The sequence below is a fragment of the Leopardus geoffroyi genome, chromosome D1 (genome assembly GCF_018350155.1).
Source record: "Leopardus geoffroyi isolate Oge1 chromosome D1, O.geoffroyi_Oge1_pat1.0, whole genome shotgun sequence".
Taxonomy (NCBI): Eukaryota; Metazoa; Chordata; class Mammalia; order Carnivora; family Felidae; genus Leopardus; species Leopardus geoffroyi.
Window position 1 is genome coordinate 105,802,120 of NC_059329.1, and position 19,932 is coordinate 105,822,051.

General features: G+C 59.4%; 1 protein-coding gene across 1 annotated transcript in view; it reads left to right on the plus strand.

The window, feature by feature from the left end:
• Positions 1–2,239: 2,239 nt before the first annotated feature.
• Positions 2,240–19,932, plus strand: part of DAGLA (diacylglycerol lipase alpha) — a 62,549-nt gene continuing 44,856 nt past the window's right edge. The window contains exon 1 of the mRNA XM_045485494.1: positions 2,240–2,344. The gene's annotated coding sequence lies outside the window, so the exon portion shown is untranslated. The remainder of the gene's footprint in view (positions 2,345–19,932) is intronic.

The following is a 19,932-nucleotide window of genomic DNA, read 5'->3' on the forward strand; positions in this document are numbered from 1 at the left end:
TTAACCCTCCCTCCTTTTCTTTTAGAGAGAGAGTGCCTGAGCAGGGGCGAGGGGCAGAGGAAGAGAGACAGAGAATCTTAAGCGGGCTCCACGCTCAGTGAGGAGCCCGACGCGGGACTCGGTCCCATGACCCCGGGATCATGACCTGAGCCGAAATCCAGAGTTGGACACACAACCAACCGAGCCACCCCGGTGACCCTCCTTTTCTTTTTAAATAGGAATGATCACAATTAAAAAACATCTTTCGTATCTTTCCTTTTCCTCCCCAGTGTTTAGAACAGCAGTCATATCACAGTTATATTTATATCAAACTCTAATGTGGATACAAATCACCTGGGGATCTTAACCCGCTGAGCTCCCTGGGCCTGGGAGTCTGCATTTCTAACGCGCTCCCGATGGTGTCAGTGACACCCTTCAGGTAGGAAAAATTTAAAGACATATGATATTGTTGGTGGTTAAATGTACCCTTTAATTCAGTTGTTAGATGCCCAGATGGACTCATCATGGAACTTGAGGAGAAATGGACATCACCTTGCAGATGGAGTCGGGTGTTAACCATGACCTCAAGTCTGGAGGGATCTGACCATTGAATCTTGGAACCTGTTTGGTGAGAACAACTCTGGATGAATGGAAAGAGGGCGTGTGTGTGCACGCGTTGTGTGTGTGTATGGACACATGTAAATTTGTGTGCACAGGCAGCTAAGGGGTAGTATGCAGGTACTATAATTGACCATGGCCCAAGCTGGACCAATAAGATTCTTTCTTCTGGGAATCTAGAGCCATCAGATTTGGCAGTTTTGTTTCTGATGAATCGCAATGCTCTAGTAAAGGTCTGCAAACTGCTACGCACAGTCAGTCCTTAAAGCCTCCCTGATCCCTGCCCTTCCTGAGGCTCAGAGGGCTCAGCGCTTCCTTGAATCCCCTGGGGTATCCCACCCACTATTTGCCCCGCCCCCACCCGTCCCCCCACCTTTTTTTTAAACCTAAGTTGGAGGTTGCCTTCAAAATAAACACAAGTAGCACAGAACTCCTTCTAGAAGTAGCTTCCACCCGCTTCAACAGAGAGGTAGTCTGCTCTGGACGCCCTCATTTGAAACCCAGATGGCCAGGTAATTTTCAGGCGGACTCTCCAGCCCAGACTCCCTTACACCCAGCTTCTTATGCTCCACTGTGGCTCCCATTTGCCCTGAGCCACTGCCCGTTACCCTGTTTTCTTGGGATAACAACAGGGCCCAGGAAACGTTTTAGAGGCAATTCCTCTGCGAAAACACACTACTCCCCTTTTCGCCTGTGATGAATTCCTTCCGGAACTTTGAGACCCAGCTGGGTCATCCAGTCCTCCAGACCCAACTCCCTGCCCCAGGGCTTGCTCACACGTGCCCCTTGTAAGGGCCCTCTCCGCTTAGTTCCTTAGTTCCCGCACAAGCACCCTGTATGGTGGCTGTCCATTCCTCTGTCGGCTGAGCTCCTTGAGGGCAGGGCCTGGCTTGTGGTTCTCTCTGTGCCCACCCACTGTCCCCACCCCCACCTAAGCACAATGCATGGGGACAGTAACGTGCTCCCAGCTTAAGAGCAGCTCTCAGCTAAGGTGTGTTAAGTGATTTACAGCTTCAATGAATGGGCGTGTGCGTGTGCGTGTGTGTGTGGTGTGTGAAACTGAATAGGAGGGGCGATTTTCTTCATTTACCAGGAATTCACAATTGCCCCAGGGCCCCTTTGGATGCCAGGCACCATGCTGGGCACCGTGGGGAAGGGCAATGGGGGCGGGATACAAATGATGAAGTGTTTCGGACCCCTCAAGGACCATTCAGTCACCACCCCCCCCCCCCAGGAGGTGGAACCCATCTCTCTCTTTCCTCCCCCCAAATGAACCAGTTCTCCAGTGATCCTACTTGCTTTTTTGCCTCTCCCACGCTAAACCCGGTCACGCGGGACCTGAAGGAGGTGGACCCGGGCGTTTTTTCCCTTCCCCGCGTGCAGCGCCGCGGGTCCTGCCCCTCCCGGCCGCCTACGGAGCCCCCGCCGCGGCCCGAGCGGGGCGCCCACCGCCCCCACGCACCCGGCCCCGCGCCTGCGAAAGGCTCCGACTCGCTCCGGCCTCGGCGCCGCTCCCCTCCCTGGCACCAGGGGGCGCTGCCGCCCCACGGCCGTCGCCATGGTCACCGCTGGCGGCGGAGTGGGGTTTACGTAAAGGACGCAGCGTCCCCCGGGGGGCGGAGGCGGCCTTCGCGCCGGCGCCGGCGCCCTGCGGAAGCGGCGTTAGTGAATCGGGGCCTTGGGGAGCCCAGGATGGAGGTGGCGGTCGCGGCAGCGGCGGCGGGCCGAGCCCTGCGGAGGGCGGGAGGTAAGGGGGAGCCGCGGGCGCGGCGGGCCGGGGCCCCGGCGCGCGGGCGCGGTGCGAGCGGCGCGACGGGCTGGGGCAGTGTCCGGGGCGCGCGGTGGCCAGCCCGACGGGTCCGCCGGCAGAGGTGCGGCTGCCGCGGGCGCCCGTGGCAGGTGTGAGATCCATGCGGCCCCCGGCAGCGGTGTGGGATGGTGACACCCGTGGCACGGGCGTGGGCAGCGTGGGTCTGGCACAGGCAGCGTGGTCTCCCTGGCGCGGGTGTCAGAAGACTCACCCCCACCCTGGCGTGGTGGTGGCCGCCCAGGTGTGAGGCGGGTGCAGCCCCCTGTGCAGGTAGGTGATGGGCACAGCACCAGGACTTGGTTCCGGAGTGCCAGTGGCCAGTTCCTCGGCGCGTGGTGGTGCTCCTGGCATGGGTGTGAGGACGTGCTGCCATTGCTAGGGTGTTGGATGGTTCTGGCCTGACACGGTCTGGAGTGATGGCATCTGGACTTGAAGAATTGGCGCCCTCAGCATGGCAGGAGTTCCTGGAGCGACTGTGAGAAATGGCCTTGGCACAGCGTGGTGCCGGGGCGGGGGGGGGGGGGGGGGGGCTGCTTGGCCCCGTGAGGGGAGACTCCATGGCCCCCAGACCCTGATGGATCATTGCTCTGGTAGTGATGAGGAGCGTTGCCTCTGTCACGGGGGCCCACTTTTAGTGCCTGTTGGGTACACTGAGCTGAAGAAGGAGGAAGGCTGGGAGAAGGTTGGCGTCCTTTATAACGGACGTGAAAGAGAGATGCCAGGAGGTGTTTCGACCACGAGGAACCCAGTGGTGACCCAGATGGAAACCTGACCAGGTACCAGCATTGTCCTGGGCTCATGTACTCATCCAGCTTTGGGGAAGGAGGAAGCGGTGGGGGTGGGGGGCGGGCGGGGGTGGGGGGAGATGGTTCTCAGCAGTGATCACTGTCTTTGAACCTGTGTCACGAGAAACGTACAGGGCTGAGAGGTGACCCGCGTCGGAGCCCCGGGAGAGGCGGGCGCACCATCTATCTGTATTCTCCAGGCCCTGTCTTCTCTGTGGGTTGATGGTTCACTTCGGGGTATCTGGGACAGTTGCCTCTCCTCTTTGATGCTTGGAAGGCTTTGGGTCCAGAGGACCGTTTGGAAAGGTGCTTTGAAAGATGACTCTGCAGCTACTGGGAGTGTGCTAGGGTTGCGCCTGCCTGCACCAGTCTTTTGGGAAGTTTTGAAGGAGGGTCTCGCTCAGCATCACATGCTCTCCTACCTCTCAGAGGGGCCAATTTACAGAGCTCCGGGGAAGTTTGAGGACGGGGTGGGTGCTGGGTGGGAGGTGCCGCTGAGATGCCTTGAAGCCGGCGTGTCGTCCAGTGTATTTGGAGCCAGAGAACTTAAACTCCAGTCTTAAGCTGTGTGACCTTGGGCAGGTGACTTTTCCTCTCAGATCCCTGTGGCCAAGCAGTCGTGGAGGAGGAAAGGAGATGGTACGCTGGGAAGCCCTTTGTAAACAGTGAAAGGCTGTACGAAGGTCAGGGACTGTCGCCAGGTAAAGGGACCCAGGGTGGAGGCAATAGAAATGAAGGCCTGGAATGTGACTGGGGAGGAAGGCAGCTGGAAAGTCGAGAGAGAGCCTGTCACAGGGAATTAGAGGCCCTGAGTGTAAAGGCTCCTGGTGGGGGAAAAGTGGGATCTGTTGACAGTGTGAGTCAGCTGCTGAGCTGGAACCAGGCCCCAGGTCTCCCGAGGACGGTCCCGAGCGTGGCCGCCGCAACCATGGGGTCCTGCAGGAGTGGTGGGAGCGGGAGGAAGCCCTTCTCTTGCTCTCCAGACACGCCTCATGGTCGCACAGGGCCGGGAGGTGTCTGTGGCTGACAGATCTGGGGTACCTGTGTGGGAGGCAGACTTGGAAGTGTTGTGTTTTCTCTTGAGAATTTCCTTTGGCTCCGGGTGCTGAGGGTGGGGGTGGGGAGCAGGCGCATCAGCGTTTTTGGGGCTGTGGCCTGAGGAAAGCAAAGTGGGTCAGAGCCACCAGAGTGGACGCAGGGCTGGGTGGTCCTTCCAGGGAGGTTGGGGCAGCGTGACGGGAGGGCCGGGGGCCGTGAGGGGGGGGGTGGAACGCCACTGGACACGCCGGGCAAGGAGAAGGGGCGAGGGCCTCCTCGGAGGGGTCTAACGGGGGTGGATGCGCGTGGCACGAGTTCCCCGGGACGTCTCACCTGACACGGCCCCACTTCTGTCTGTGAAGGGCCTTCCCACGCGGGGACGATGAGGGTGGCGGCAGATCGCTTAGCTTTCTGCCTCGAGGGGCCTAGTTCCCGACCACAGGCTGGATTACAGACCCCGGGAGCCCGGGCCCATTTCTCAAGCTTTGCACGTTGAGTGTCTGTTTTAGCCAGCAACCCATTGGACTAGCTTGCTCCCCGAGGGAGAAAGTTTTTGCTCCACGTCCGGGCCGCAGGGTCAAGCCTCGTGGGTGGAGGAGGGACGTGGCTCTTCGAGACCCAGGGTGGTGAGCTGACTTTTCCCTGCCCTGGGACTCATTCTGCCCCAGCGGCTGCTGCCTGGACACTGTTAGAGCTTCCCGGGCCATGCGCTCCAGGTGGGTGGGAGGGGTCTGAGGCCTGTCCCGCGTGCTCCCCGCGGTGCCCTTCTCTGCCTCCCGGGGAGTTGCCCTCTCTGCAAGAGGAAGCCTGGAGCCTCCCTGTTGTGAATATTCAGCATTCAAGTCCCCTCAGCTCACCCTCCACACCTCCGGCCTGTTTGTTCTGATTTATGGCTCAGCCTTCTGGTTTTGGGCTTCAGGAGCCCTTTGCAGCCACCCCTTGCCATCTGCTCGGGATGCTGGGACTCTGCACAGCAGAGCTGGGTGGCAGGCGGGGCAGATCGGAGACGCCGAGAGGAAGAGTTGGCCTCTGTTCCCCAAAAGCAGAGCTGAGCTTTCTTCCAGTGTCTTCAGGGTTTTGAGGCAGTAGGGAGCCCAGCCGGGTCACCACCCCTTGTCTTTGGGCACAGATGCTGCTTTTGAGCAGATTCCAGCTGGGGCAGGGGGCTAGTCACATAGGAATGGACATCAAGGGCAAGCAGCCCTCTGGAGCCGAGATCTTTTCAACTCTGGTCCTCAGTCCTGTTCCCATTGCTTTTGTCCGTGTTTCTCCAAAAGTTGCTTAAGTCAGCTCCTGGCAACCTTCCTTCCTCAGCTGCCTCATAAATCATGGTGCCCGGCTGCTCTGCTTCAGGGGTGCCAGGGAATCGGGCATCTCTGGACAGAGGATTCTGGACCAGAGCTCAGAGTGCCAGGCCAGCCAGCCACGGCTGGAGGCGCAGCCTGGCGCTGGAAGCCACTCGTCCCCCAGTCCCTCTGCCAGGGACCAGAGGGGGACCTCTGGGTTTAATCACCTGTTGGCCCAGCCCTCCACCTGAGGTCAGCTTCTCACTGGAATCGCTTTGCATTACACGCTAGCGGACCAGGCAAGTAGCGCTGGGGGAAAACATCAATGAGCGTGTGGTCAGAGGAAGATAAATCTCGTAGAACCACGGAGCCCAGGACATTGCAGGATGTGGTTACCTCCCCAGCGGGCAGGGCTGACAACCGTTTATCTTGATTTTCTTTTTTTCCTTTCTGATGCCGACTTTGGCGGGGCTGGATGTCTCTGGGGCGGACAGGGGGAGCGTGCGTGTAAGTGAGGAAGACCCGGGCGACTGTCCTACCCCCGGGGACCTTGGAGATGAGGCAGAGGGGAGCGCGCGTGCCGTGGCCACAGGTGAGGAGGGTGCTTGGCAGGAAGGCCCAAGCCCTCCCTGGGCTGGCTGGCGGGCTGGCGGGTTGGGATGAGCAGGGGTGGGGCTGTTCCCCAGGCAGGGCCGCCCGGGGATTGCACGTGTGTGTAGCCGCGTGTGCCCGTAGCTTTCTGTGGGAAGTGAGGGCTGAGGGGGTGTGGAGCGCCTGGCGGTGTGGGAACTCGTGGGCTCCTGTGTCTGGCTGGCCTGGTGTCAGTGGGTGTGAGGAGCAGGGGGCGTTGTTGGGCTCCAGGGAGCAGGAGAGAACAGTGGGAGCAGGGGGGAGTCCGCCTTCCAGCTGGGGGGCGGGTAACGTCTCCTGTTGTGATTCCTGCGGAAGGAGCCTTCCTGCTTTCTCGGTATTCCTTAGAAGGAAGCCCAGGCTGGAGGCGTGGCTCCCCAGCTCCCATATGTGCTTGCGCAGGCCTGCGTCCCTGCTTCTCCTCAAGCCCCCTGGAAGTCAGCTGGGGATAGTCCAGTCGGATGACAGAAGACGGCATGATAGCCACGGGCGTAAAGACTTGGGGCTCTGGGGTCCAACAGACCCGGCTTTGAATCCTCGTACCTCTCTATACCTCAGTTTCCTCATCTGTAAGATAGGGACAATAAAACCTCCCACCAGTAAGGTTTCCACAGCCTAATAATGTCTGGCGAGTAGAAAGATCATGATGAAAGCAAGAACACAGACATACACACACACACACACACACACACACAGACACGTTTTTTGCTCTTGTAATCAGAATCTTTTCCATAGAAAAGCAGTTACATCGTGATCTGCATATATTAGCATCAAGGAAGCTGTAATAGGTCATGTCCCTTTTCTTGATGAGGAAGTCAGCTCCACCCCACCCTTGGCATGGATGGAATCTTGCTAAGCTGTCAACAGAAACATGGGAATAATGCGTTGACCCCTGGGGACGGTTTCCACTTGGATGCGGCAGTGGTCCTTTCCTGAGCGCTTACAGCGGTTCGGGCGCAGTGAGGCCATACCAGACCCTGTAAGATTCAGGTTCTGCCCTCCAGGCGTTCGAAATCTATGGAGAAGGTTCGCGACGGACATGAAGGTCTGTGCTGCACTTCCAAGAGGGGGCCCGCCGGAGGTCAAAGGAGATTGAGGAACTTGGACCAGGGAGGTGGGCGGAGACTCGGGTGGCGATGGCCTTTAACCCGGGCCATCCAGGTGATGGTAGAGGAAGCGGCAGCAGTGGAGGATGTGGCTGGGAAAATGAGCGGCTGGCTCGTCATGGTCTGGCTCGAGTGGAGGGCGCACGACATGGAAGCAGTGAAAGCTGGGGTTGACACGGTGACTTGGAGCTGGGTCCCCGGGAACATGACGGCAGGGCTGCAGGTCGGGTCTGTAGAAAACATGGGCAGCCACTGAAGTGTTCTGAGCAAGAGGGTGGCCGGCTGGTGGTTGGTAAGAGGTGGGCACGGGGGAGGGCCTGGGGGCCAGGCCCGGGATCAGAGCTGGGCTGGGTGATTTTAGGGAGACGGCAAGGCGTGTGAAGGGTTCGGGGCCCGGATTCTGTCTCAGCCTGAGATGCGTTTCCCACCCTTGACTTTCAGCTGCCTCGATTCCTAGAGGCTCCAGGCCACTCCAGGCCAGGAGTTTGAGGAGTGGCCTTCAGGGACCCCCGGGAGGCTGGTTGTTCCGCCCACAAGGCTGTTCTCATCCCCGAGGACCCATCGAAGGGGTTCCAGTGTTCCTAGCATTTATTTCCAGGCGTTTGATCATTTTCTCACCAAATTACCCCTTGAAATTTCGCCTGCCTGAGTTCAGCCCAGGAGGTTACTATTCTGGGAAGTTTCATCAAAACCCTTTCAGCGTTTGCGAATTCTCTAAGCTGGGGGGCAGGTGGGAGGAAGACAGGGCTCGTCTGCACCGGTGTTCTTGGGGGCCGCTTGGGAGAGCCGGTCCCAGCACCTGAAGATGCTCCTGGTGGCAGGGCGCTCCGGGCAGGGGACTGGGGAAGGGTGGGCCGAGGCTGTCGTAAGGGGAGGCAGGACACCGCTTCTAATTCATCCCGAAAAGGCCCCTTGTCGTTGCCTCTCCTGGAGCCATTTAATTAATTTATGATTGATGTTCCTGGACTTACTTGAGGTTAATTTATTATTGATGTGCCTTCATTATATACGATTCACCCTGTACCTTTGCACATGGCTCCCCTGCTGGGCAGGCCACACGGTGGGGTGAGCGCTGCGGGGCTGCTTCTCTGGGCCTCACCCCCCTCACCCCTGGGGACAGAGCCCTGCACCTGGCTCTTGTCACACTCTTTCAGGTTTGGGGGTCCGAGAAGACGCCGGGGCTTCTGTCTCCAGGGGGCTTTGCTTGGCCACGTTGTAACAGTAATAATACTCATTTCCATTTTGTGAATGTGGGGGAACTAACCCGGCACAGTGTGTAGAGGGTCTCATTTACTCCTTGCTTCGGGCAGCCCCCTCCACTCCTTCGTCTCCCCGACCCCTGTCTTACAGGCAGCTTCGGGAGGTCGAGTTACCTCCTTGAGGACACAAGGCAAGTAGATGGGGAGCCAGGCGTGAGCCCAGGACCCCGGCCTCTCCTTCAGGCCGTTCCCCTGTGAAGCCTTTCTTCTGCTCCCCTGAACTCCAGGGCCGTCCTGGCTAACATCGGGGCATGTAGCACCGACACCCGGGAGAGTGTGTCTTGTTACGTGTGGATGGCTTGTCCCCGTCCCTAATCCATATCCTCACTGAAGGCTAACGAGCAAAATGGCACTTACTGAGATAAGAGCCAGGTGCCATGCTAAGCACTTTTCACACATTACCTCGTTGAATCCTTATAACCATCCCAAGAGGCAGGTGATAACAACCCATTCTACAGATGAGGTTTAGAAGTGCTCTGGTTGGGGGCCTAGGTGGCTCCGTTGGTTGAGCATCTGACTCTTGTTTTCGGCTCAGGTTGTGATCTCACGGTTTCATGAGTTCGAGCCCCACGTCGGGCGCTATGCTGACAGCACGGAGCCTTCTTGGGATTCTCTCTCCTCTCTCTGCCCTTCACCCCACTCTCACGCGTGCTGGCTCTCTCTCTCTCTCTCTCTCTCTCAAAATAAACCAACAAAACAAGAAATGTGTTCTGGGCACTCAGCTAATAGATGGCAGAGCCAGGATTTGGACCCTAGCAGCCTTGAGATTCCTGCTGTAATCTCTCCCTGTAATCCCCTCTCACTCCATCTCTCCATCTCCTTGGGCCGGTTTGTTTATTGCATGTCTGTATGTTTATCCAATGGCCACCTCCCCTTTCTCCTATTTGGCCGAGTGCTGGTCTACATCGGCCCCCCATCCTTTGCTGTGGGGACCAGGAGTGCCCACTCGCATGGGGTGGGTGATTTTAGGGAGACGGCAAGGCGTGAGAAGGGCTCGGGGCCCGGATTCTGTTCTTGGCTCAGCTGGGCAGCTTCACATGAGTCACTCAGCCCCTCTGAGCCTCAGTTGCCCTGTTTGTATATCAGCAACCGTGGTATTTATTCTCTCTCCTTCACTGGCTGTGCCCACGCTCAGAGGCGATGCGGGATAGGACAGACACTGTACTAATCAAGGGTTAGATTGCTTGTGTATGGGATCCAAGAGTTGGCATGAAGGCCAGGAATGCTTAAGGCTGGACGCAGAAACCCAGGCCAGGGGATCTGTGCCCACCTTCTGAGCCTCCCTGGATGGGCTGATGAACTCCGTGGCTTGCTAGCTGGCAAGAACTTGCTCAAGGACCCTGTGTGGCCAAGAGCTGGGCAGGAGGTCCCTAGAGTGGGTGCCAGGCTCTAGTCCGGTGTCCCGGTTGGCTGAGTAGTCCTGGTTCCTTCAAGGTGGTCCCTCATGCACTGGGTCCTCGGGTTGGATGGAAATGCAGGAGGTCTTCCTGGTGGTTCTGGGCCCCACAACCCCTCTCATCTGGGCAGCCTGACTAGGTCAGTTCAGGCTAGGTTCAGCGAGGAAGGAGATAGTTTGCCCGGCAGCCGCTTGGACCTCCCCTCACCCCTCAAAATAATGCGGAAAGGGGGCGCCTGGGTGGCGCAGTCGGTTGAGCGTCCGACTTCAGCCAGGTCACGATCTCGTGGTCCGTGAGTTCGAGCCCCGCGTCGGGCTCTGGGCTGATGGCTCAGAGCCTGGAGCCTGTTTCCGATTCTGTGTCTCCCTCTCTCTCTGCCCCTCCCCCATTCATGCTCTGTCTCTCTCTGTCCCAAAAATAAATAAACGTTGAAAAAAAAAAAAATAATGCGGAAAGCCCAGTGAAGAGGTGAGCCCTGCGTCTGTTCCGGAAAACAGTGAGACTGTCAGCCTCTCCGTGGCAGGGTTCCCAGGGCGTTGGCTAGGAGTCCTCTGCTTTCTCATCAGCTTTACTCCGAGCACGTTTCAGCGCCGGGCCGGGCCTGGGGAACACGATCTGGGCTGCCAGGGCCCCCCTGGGCCAGAAGAAGAGGGCAGAGATCTCAGTGGGCAGGGGTGGGGCACGCCTGGCACGGCTGTTGGAAGTCTGTGGCCAGGCTGCTGTTAGATGACGTTTCACTTCCCAAGTTTCCGCCTCCTGCAGCCGGGATTACATCAGGCTCCCCCCGGCACGCCCTGCAGCCAGCTCCCACCTCTCGCAGGCTCCTACACTGCCCTGGGACAGCTGTCCCCGCAGTTCAGGGCAGGCCAGGCTGCAGAATCTGCAGGCAGCCCCAGGCCCATCGGCAGCTGAGGGGACTGCCCTGGTTCAGCTGCAGGCGCCAGTCACCCCGCGTGTGCCGCCTCCAGTCAGCACCTGCCCGCCTCACCTCCCAGGACCGCTGGTCTCCAAGACCATGCCACCGATCAGCTCCTTGGCTTATGCCCTTCTCATTCATTCTCCGTTTCTTTCTTTGAAATTAGCATAGCATGGGGGTGGGGCACCTGGGCGGCTCCCGGTCGGGTCGGTTAAGCATCTGACTTCCGCTGCTCAGGTCGTGATCTGACAGCTTGCGAATTCGAGCCCCGCGTCAGGCTCTGTGCTGACTGCTCAGAGCCCGGAGCCTGCTTCGGATTCTGTCTCCCTCTCTCAGCCCCTCCCTTGCCCTTGCTCTCTCTCTCTCTCTCTCTCTCTCTCTCTCAAAAATAAACATTAAAAAAACTAAAAACTAAAAATAATAAAATTAGCACAGCATAGGCCTGCCAGCCTGGACCTTAGCATAAAGGTGGAGCTTTATTTGAGTCCGCTACTACTTGGGCAGGTCACTTAACCGCCGATCCTCAGTTTCTTCATCTCGAAAATGGGGCTCTCGTGGAGTGTGGCCGCCGTCAGGACCCAATGAGATACCACCTTGGAAGTTCTGCCCAGTGCCAAGAACAGCGTAGGTATTCAAGAAATGTTACATGCTGTGGTCACTTATGATGATTTCAACTCTTCTCTGTCAGCCCTGGTGGGCGCTAAGCTGACCAGACACCCTCCCTTTCCTGAGGCTGTGTCTCCTCTGCAGCCAGGCAACCCTGGGCCCTCTCCTGTGATGCAGGCCAGCCTCTCGGGCTTCCTTCAGTCCCCTCCCACTTCTGGGCCACTTCTCAGGGCTGGCAGCGTCCCACTTTCCCTCTGGCATCTTAACCATCCTTAGGCTGGTCCCCACCCCCCACCCCGCGTTCCTTTTGGTTTCTCTCCTGTGTTGCTTTCTTTCCCCTTGGCACCTCTTCCCTCCGTCTGCTTTTTGTACACCTCCTCCTCCCCTAAGGCTTTTGGGGGAAGCCGGTGTCTTTCCTCGGAGACCCTCTGACCCTCCTGTGCAAAGAGGTGGCCTCTCAGCCCCTCCGGTTCCGCTCAGCTGGGGGTCAGACGGTGCACCCTGAGGGTGGGGGGAGGGTCACGATTCGGCCCCTCCCAAGAACATTGGCAACCTTGACAAATCCAGAGTCTTGTCACGTCCCCCTCCGGTCTCGGGAGCCTGCCACATGGGCAGCCACTCCGGTGACTGCAGAAGCAGGCCACTGCTGCTGAGGGGAACGGGCTGGCAGCCACGGGGAACCCACCCTGGGGGGTCCCCAGAGCCCCAGCAGAGGCTTCAGGTTCCAGTGGCCGCAAATCCTGAAGGAGAAGGAAAAGGCCAGAGTCAACCCCAGTTTCCTGGAGCCAGAAAAACAGCCGCACCTGAAGTCTCTTTCCTTCTGGGAAGTCACGGAATTTGTCTCAGGAGGTTGCTTCAGTTTCATACCTTGGCAAAGAACTCCATCTTTCTCCACCTCCTTCCCCGGGACGGGGGCCAGGCTGTGGAGAAGAGCTGTGCCCCCTCTGTCCACCCGGTTCTTTCAGGGACATTTGTTTATCAAGCACGTACGGCGTGCTCAGCTTGGGCCTGGAGCTGAGAATCATAAGAGTTTTCACCTGGTCCTCTGGGAGTTCCCAGGTTGGGGACTGAGCTGTAACACAGGTCTTACAGATGTAACAACGGCAACATGAGCAAAGCTTTCCCAGCAAGGCCAGTCGTCTATGATTTCTGTGCAGTAATTCATTTAACGCAAAGATTGGGGACAGCGGCCACTCGCCCGGCACTAGGCTCTGCGCTCAGGCCAGTACCCACCTGTCCCGAGGAGGGAAGCACCCACAGTTTACAGCAGAGGGACAGGTCAAAGACCTCGGCCTCCTCGTGGAATGGAAGGGGTTCCACTGACGGCCTCAAGTTTGCAGCCGGCAGACCGCAGGCCATTTTCCGTCTGGCCCTTGCTCTCAGCGCGTTCCTTCTCGCCCTCCCACCTTGCGTCGGGTTTGGGGCCCCTCGGAGCCACGGGAAGAGCAGTTCCCACAAAAGGAAGGCTCCCCTTTGGCCACCCCGTTGCCGAGAGAGCAGCCTCCCCCACTGCCGGGAAGCCCTGCCAGTCCCCGGGGGCAGGCCACCGCGTCTGACCCCGCACCTCGCCGGCCTTGGCAGGCGGCTCTCAGGCGCACAGAGGATTGTTCCTCTTGCCCCACATGCCCCCGCCAGTAATGTTGGGCTCTTGCAGGTGGTTCTCCATGCTGCCTACCTGCGCCATCATGCGGTTTGATAAACGGGCTGATGGACGGCCCCTGGTCCCTGGAGCCGCCTTCTCCACTTCTCGGGCCCTTTAGAGAGCCTGCCCCCGCCCTTCCCCAGGTGAACCCCATTCAGCAAGCTTCCGGCAGCGGTAACTAAGCCGGGCACCTAGCCCACCACCTGCTCGGTACTTTATAAAAGTTTAACCTTAATGGTGTAACGAACTCCCATCATAAAGCAGCTGGAGCAGTGCATCCTGGGATGTATAAATTATAGGAGCCCTCTGAAGTTGTAATTGGAAATGGCAGCAACTGGAAGGTTGAAAGAGGCCGGCCTCGTTGGGCCGAGCACAGCTGCTCTCTCCTTCCTTTCAAAAGGCACACAGGACTGAGTCTGGCTGTGAAAAAAGAACGTCCTCAGACCAAACTGAGTTCCTGATTCCTCCGCCCCACTTCCCATTTCCTGCCCCCCAACCGTGTCTGCAGAGGCTGCGGGCTTTGGAGGCGGGCACCCCACCCAGGCCCTGTGCCCTGGCTCCACGCCACAGACAGACTGGGCCGGAGGGAGTGAACACGGGTGCGGACCCGGCAAACGGGGTAGGCTCCAGGTCCACCGTCTCCCAGGGACGGCTTACCGTCGCCTGACGTCCCCAGCCCCCTGAGGTCCCACCCACAAAGTGGAGAGCTCGAGCCCACCTGGCAGAGTGGTTGTGGAGATTCCAGCTGGGAGCCACAGGGCGTGTTGGGATGCTGGGTTGGGAGCTCGGGCTCTGAGGCCAGGCCTTCCGCTTCCTGTCACATCTCCTGCCTGCGGTGCTCGTGAGACCTTAACCAAGTCACTTAGCCTCTCAGCTGCAGTTTCCCCCTGTAAAATCAGGGGGATCCGTGACCTACTTCTGGTGGGGGGGGGGGTCAGGAGGATGACAAGGGATGACACTTGGGAAGGACTCAGCATGGTGCTTCTTTGATGGGCACTGCGGATCCCCGGGGAGGCTGGATGGGGTCCCAGATCTGCGTCCAGCGATGTGGCTCACACACACCTTGAGTGGCCAGGACGTGGTGCTTGACCCACAGAAGTGCTTACTGAGAGCTGTGATTATTCATGCAGGGTAAGTGCCCATCGCCTGCACCTGTGTGGTGCCCACGGTGGCTTTAGCTCAGTGCCCCTGACTGTGGCCCGTGGGTCAGCAGCGGCACCTGGGAACAGGTTAACAGTACAGAATCTGTGTCCCTGCCCCCACCCCTGACTCAGGATCTCTGGGGGCAGAGCCCAGGTATCTGTGGTTTAACCAGCTCTGGGTTGCTGTGTTCCTTCACTCGCTCCGGTCAGAGAAACACTGCTGGGCTCACCCTCGAGAGCAGGGCTTCTCTGGGTGCGGGGTGGCTAACCCCAGCCTCAGAACCCCCTGGGGTTGGCCAGGTGGTGCTTGTTCCAGATCTAGGTTCCTAGGCCCTGCCTCGGACCTGTGGATTCAGAATTTCTGGGCGGGGCCTGGGAATCTGCATTTATCCCTCTCCTCACTGCCATTCTAGTTGAGAGTCCCGGGGAGGGGGGTCACTCGCTGCCTGAGAGCTGTGGAGAAGAGCAGGACCCCCACTCCCCACCCCCTCCGCATCTTGTGCACGAGGCTTTGCAGAGGCTGGGGTGGGGAGAAGGAGCACTGGGTGGGGGCCAGGAGCCCCGGGGCTCCAGCACGGGCTCCACCTGGGGTGCTGGGGCTGCTGTGCCTTGGACCCAGCGGGTGGGGCCTTTTCTCATGGCGAGAGGAGGGAAACAGCCTAACAACCACTGGCGGGGAATGGGTTGAATGAACTCACGCACACCATGCACATGGCCTGCCCCGCAACGATGAGGGAATATGGGGCCAGGACAGTGTTTAACGAGGAGAGATGTTCACCTTCTCTGCTCAGCGCGGAAAAAGCGGCAAGTACGGAATGATCCCGTATTTGGACAGACGAGAGACTAGACGGATGTTAATAGTTCATAATTTTCCTAGGAGGATCATGGTGACTTCTATTTGTCTCTTTCTGTTTTTGTTTGTTTGCTTCTGTTTTGTATAGAGAACACGTGTTTTGTAGGAAGAAAGAAGTAGACACAGATAAGCATGTCTGGCCCAGGGTTTTCGGTCACAGGTGCCAGTGAGAGGCCCAGACTCCCAGGACTCCCCTCCCACTTGACCTGCCTGCTAGGGTGACCTTCACCACCATCCCTGTCACCTCCAGGCTGTGACCTCACCCCCAGTCCTTCACACTGTTTCTCCCACTCTTTCGCCTCCCGTCTGCTCTGAGTCCTTCCATGGCAATGGCGAGGACACCTCCTCCCCTCCACACAGGAGGGGTGGGGAGGGGAGAGCTGAGGGGTGGGAGCCCTCCACCCCCGCCCCCCCCAGCCTGTAAGCCTCTGGGGCAGAGCTCGCTTTTCATCGGGGGTCACCTGGGCACCTAAACCGAGTTTCCAGAGTCTAGGCACATAGGATGTATCTGGGAAGCAACGGCTGAATGGAGACTGAACAGACATATAGCTGTGCTGGCCTTCGGCCTGCCAGCACGCTTCTCTGGGCTTAGGGGTTTCGGCTCTGTCATTCGTGGAGGGTTGAGCTCTGATTCCCCTCAGGCCCTTCCAGCTCCAACCTGTTGGGACTCATACCTTCCCACTCCTGCCCCCTTGCCTGGTTTTCTAAGCAAGTCGTGCTGTCCCCAAGAAGCCTCCACCTGTCTGTCCCAGCTGCCCCGGCGAGCGTGCTTGCAAAAGCAGCTGCTCAGGGCAGGGCCTCCAGGCAAGGGTGACAGGAGGGAGGGGATCCCAGGTGCCGCGAAACAGTAGGCCACAGGGGCAGAGGGCACCCATTGGTCCTGAATCTGACGTTGGTCTCTCTCGAACCCTGGGTAGCCTCTGTGCTGCCTGTGGTCGCGGAAGGGGGGGAGGGGTCTGTTTTCCACCTCCTCCTGTGCCCGGCTGCCATCAGGCCCCAGCAGCCCTGAGTCTCTGGCCCTTTCAGCTGCTGTTTTCCAGTGAGTGGCTCAGGGAGGAGGGAGGGTGGGAGAAATCCATTCAAGCCATTTGTTTTAACGACATTGAAGTAAACCCAGGGGATTTGCGTGGTCACATGTTTTCAGTCTTCTTTCAAAGAAATGGATGGGTTTCTGGGTCTCTCCCACCACCAGCTTCCCTGCCTGGCAAGTCCGAGAGGCCCAGTTTTCAGGAAGAATCGTGAAGAAGGGGAAGCCCCCGCCAGGGTGGGAAGGAAGATCAAAGTGGTGTGGGCGAGGGGAGAGCTGGGACCACCTCAACCTGGGCTTTTGTCTCCCCACGTGTGGAGGGGCTCCTACCCAGGTAACACCAAGGGTGCGCCTGCCCTTGGTGCATTTCCCAGCGTGTTTTTCTTGGCCTACGGAGCCTGCAGAAATCAGCTTTGCCAGCAACCCAGAGGCAGGAGCCGGGTGCTGAGGGTAGTGCTCAGCACACAGCCCTACGAGGGCAGAGGTGAGGGAGGCAGGGCTCTGTGCTGGCTGGGGTCCGGCCCAGGAACAAGGTGCATTTGCCTCTGGGGTTCTGAGAGGCTTTCTATAGGGCAGGAGGGAACAAGCAAGCCTTACTTCCCTGACGTTTTCTTCCTGGTAGTGATCTGCTCAGCCTCCAGCACCTCTGGGAAGCCTTCTCTGTCGCTGTCCCCACCGTGGGGCCCCCGGCATCATGGCTCCATAGCCCCCGGCCTGCGTGTGGGTTTTCTTTTGCACTGTGAGCTCCTCACGGATAGGAATCGGCATCTCCGTGTTCTTATCCCCAGAAGCTCCTTCTTAAGGTCCCCCTGAGTGCATCCGAAGCCCCAGCTGGCACTCCCAGGCCCTGAGTCTGGTCTCCTGGCCTGGTCTTGGAGCCCACTGAGGCAGTGGAAGGGTGTGTGTGCTCAGAACGCACTCTCCCCTCACTCTCCTCTCCTATGCCAAGAAGGAGTCAGGCTGGAAGGGAAGGGGGTAAGGGGTGGGTGGCATTGGACCTTGAGGCACTGGCCAGAATGTCCCACAGGACAGACCCAGCCTGCAGCTGCCACAGGTGGGATCTCACAGACCCCCTCCCCTGCACCCCCAGGCCTTGAAGCAGCCACTAACACCAACCGGTCTGGCTGGTTTGTGGGGACCTGGCCCCGTTTCTTGAGGGACAGGATGTCCTGCTGGGAGCAGCCTTTGTGCCTGTCCTTTCTGTCCTTCCCCCTTCTGGCTCTCAGGCTGGTCCTCTCCTGGCCTTTTTCTCCTCGTTGCCCTCCTTGCCTCTCGCCTCACTGGAGGGCCTTGACCCTGCCCTCCTTGAAGCGCAGGACCGTGGGGGTACCCGGGCAGGAGTCAGAGGCCGGGGCCTCCCAGGAATGAGGCGGGGCTGTCCAGGACCCTCGCCTGGTGAGACCCTGGGGGTGCCCGGGCCCTGGAAGCAGGACACCCGGTGGTTGGGGTGACAAGTACCAGGCAGGACCCCAGCTCCTCGCCCTGCTGACATGCCAAGGACAGGGGCCTGGCGGTCTGAAGAGGCCACGGAACAAGGCGTGGGACCAGCAGGCTCCCTGGCACCGTGACTCCTCCCTCCCGCCACCGCCCTCGCCAGGCTCCCCTCTCAGGGAACAGGAAATGGGGGTGGGGGAGCCCGGGTGTTCCTCTCGCCCTCTGCCGGGAGGGGCCGGGTGCCCCACTCCGTAGGTGTCAGCAGAACTGTCACCCAGCGGCGGGCGCCGGGGCTGGGATTTCCCTGGCTGACTCACCCCCGGCCTGGCTGTGCCTCAGCCTAGGCAGGAGTTGTTTGTGAAGGTGTCTGGTAGACGGAGGGAGTCCCAGGAATGGGGGAGCAGGTCCCTGGGGTTGGCTGTGGGCGGGGCCCCTCACAGAGCTCTCCGCCCTCCGCACCTGCACCTGGAGACCCCAAGTGCTCCAGGGAGCACAACCACCACACTTCCCAACGCGGGAGGAGCGGTGAGGCACCTGGGGACCTGAGCACAAGTGGGGCTGCCTCTGCCTCCCCACGAGAGGGTCCCCCCAAGGGCAAAATGCCTTCCCTCCAGAGAATAGAGAAGCCATTGACTGCCCTCCTCCCCAGGCACTCCACAGACAGGCGCCTGGAGGAAGGAGGGGGGACTGTGGGAGGCAGGAAGTGAGGCCAGCACAGTGACCCGGCCAGGGGCCGAGGACCCTTGGAGAAAGTAAAGAAGCTGTAGGCTGCCCCCCGGAAGAACTCACAGGAGTCTGTGTGAGATTTCCAGGCCCACAGAGGCCCTGGAGCACATCTTGGGGCCCTCCTCGGCCCCAGCTGCCGGTGCCGCCCTCAGCTGAGAGCTGGCAGCGGGGTGGAGGTGTCACAGTTACGGTGTGGGGGGGACTGGGGGAGGACCGTGCAGACAGAAATGTGGAGTGTGTGCCTTGCAAGCAGGCCTGTGGGGGTGGCGGCAGCAGAGCCGCGTAGGGCGAGCCGGGCTGGGGGTGGGATGGGATGTACCGTTCTGAGCGATTGCCCCGGTGTCCCTGCCCTCCTCTTGTTGATGGGAGGGAGAGTCACCCCCTGACGTCTCCAGGCTAGAATAGCAGGGGCTGACAGCCCCCAGGGGCTAGGCTGCCAGGGCTCAGGTTCACAGGGTGGCATCTGGGACCCTGGCACAGCTTTGTCTCAGCAGACAGACTTCTCAGCCCTCTACCCACTGCCTGGCCTGGTGAGAAATGGAGCCATTTCTGTGGCCGGGTCCCACAGGGGCAGCCCCAGTGTGTTTGATGAACGGGCCACTTAAACCCCCAGCAAGCACGTCTGGCCTCTTTGGCCACACTAATCCCTCTGTGAGCAGGCGCAGGGCAGGGTGGCCCGGCGAAGGAATGTGGCCTATGGGCCCAGCCTCCTGAGTGACAGGGCTGGGGGCACAGCCAAGAGGGTAGGGCAGCATTAAGGCTGACTGGCTCTGGCCCGAGCAGGCAGCATGGACAGGCAGGGTGCAGGGGAGGCCTGGCCTGAACTGGGATGGGCCCTTAAGGCAGGGCCCGCACACCTCAGCCCCCTGAGGGAAGCTCTCTTTAAAGGACAGAGGGAGGGGCGCCTGGGTGGCTCAGTCAGTTAAGCGTCCGACTTCGGCTCAGGTCATGATCTCGCGGTCCGTGAGTTCGAGCCCCGCGTCGGGCTCTGGGCTGACAGTTCAGAGCCCGGAGCCTGGTTCAGATTCTGTGTCTCCCTCTCTCTCTGCCCCTCCCCTATTCACGCTCTGTTTCTCTTCTGTCTCAAAAATAAATAAACGTTAAAAAAAAATTAAAAAATAAAGGACAGAGGGACAGCCTAGCCCAGGAGCCCGCTAAGGGCCTGGGAGCCGGGCTGCAGGGCATGGTTCCAGGTTCTGCTCCTGACCTACTACTGACCTCAGTGTTGCCTGGGGCAGGTGTCTGCACCCTTGGCCCTCACCTTCCTTCCTAGAGTGATTATGTGTGACTCAGTGGCCCAGAGGGTTTCTTCACACCCAGATGTTCTGTCGTTTACTAAGCCCCCAGCATTAGAGAAGAAGGGAGGGCCCTAGGACCTTCTCCTGGCACCTACGTGGCCAGGTACTTAGGCAGTGAGGAGCAAGACAGAGGTCTGCCCTTGGGATTCTGTTTCTTCCTCCCTCCTCTCTGGGGTGATGGGACAAGTGAGATCATGGCCAAAGGTCCCCAGTAAAGGGACCTTCTGGCAGGTAGTTGGGCTGGAACTGTTACCCTTATTAGGTATGAGTTATTATCACCATTACTGTGGAGTTGGCTCCCTAGAGCCTGCGGGGGGGCTCCCTGGAGGAGGCCGTCTGGGCTGGCATCCTGGCCCTGTGGTCAGATTGAGTAGCAAGAG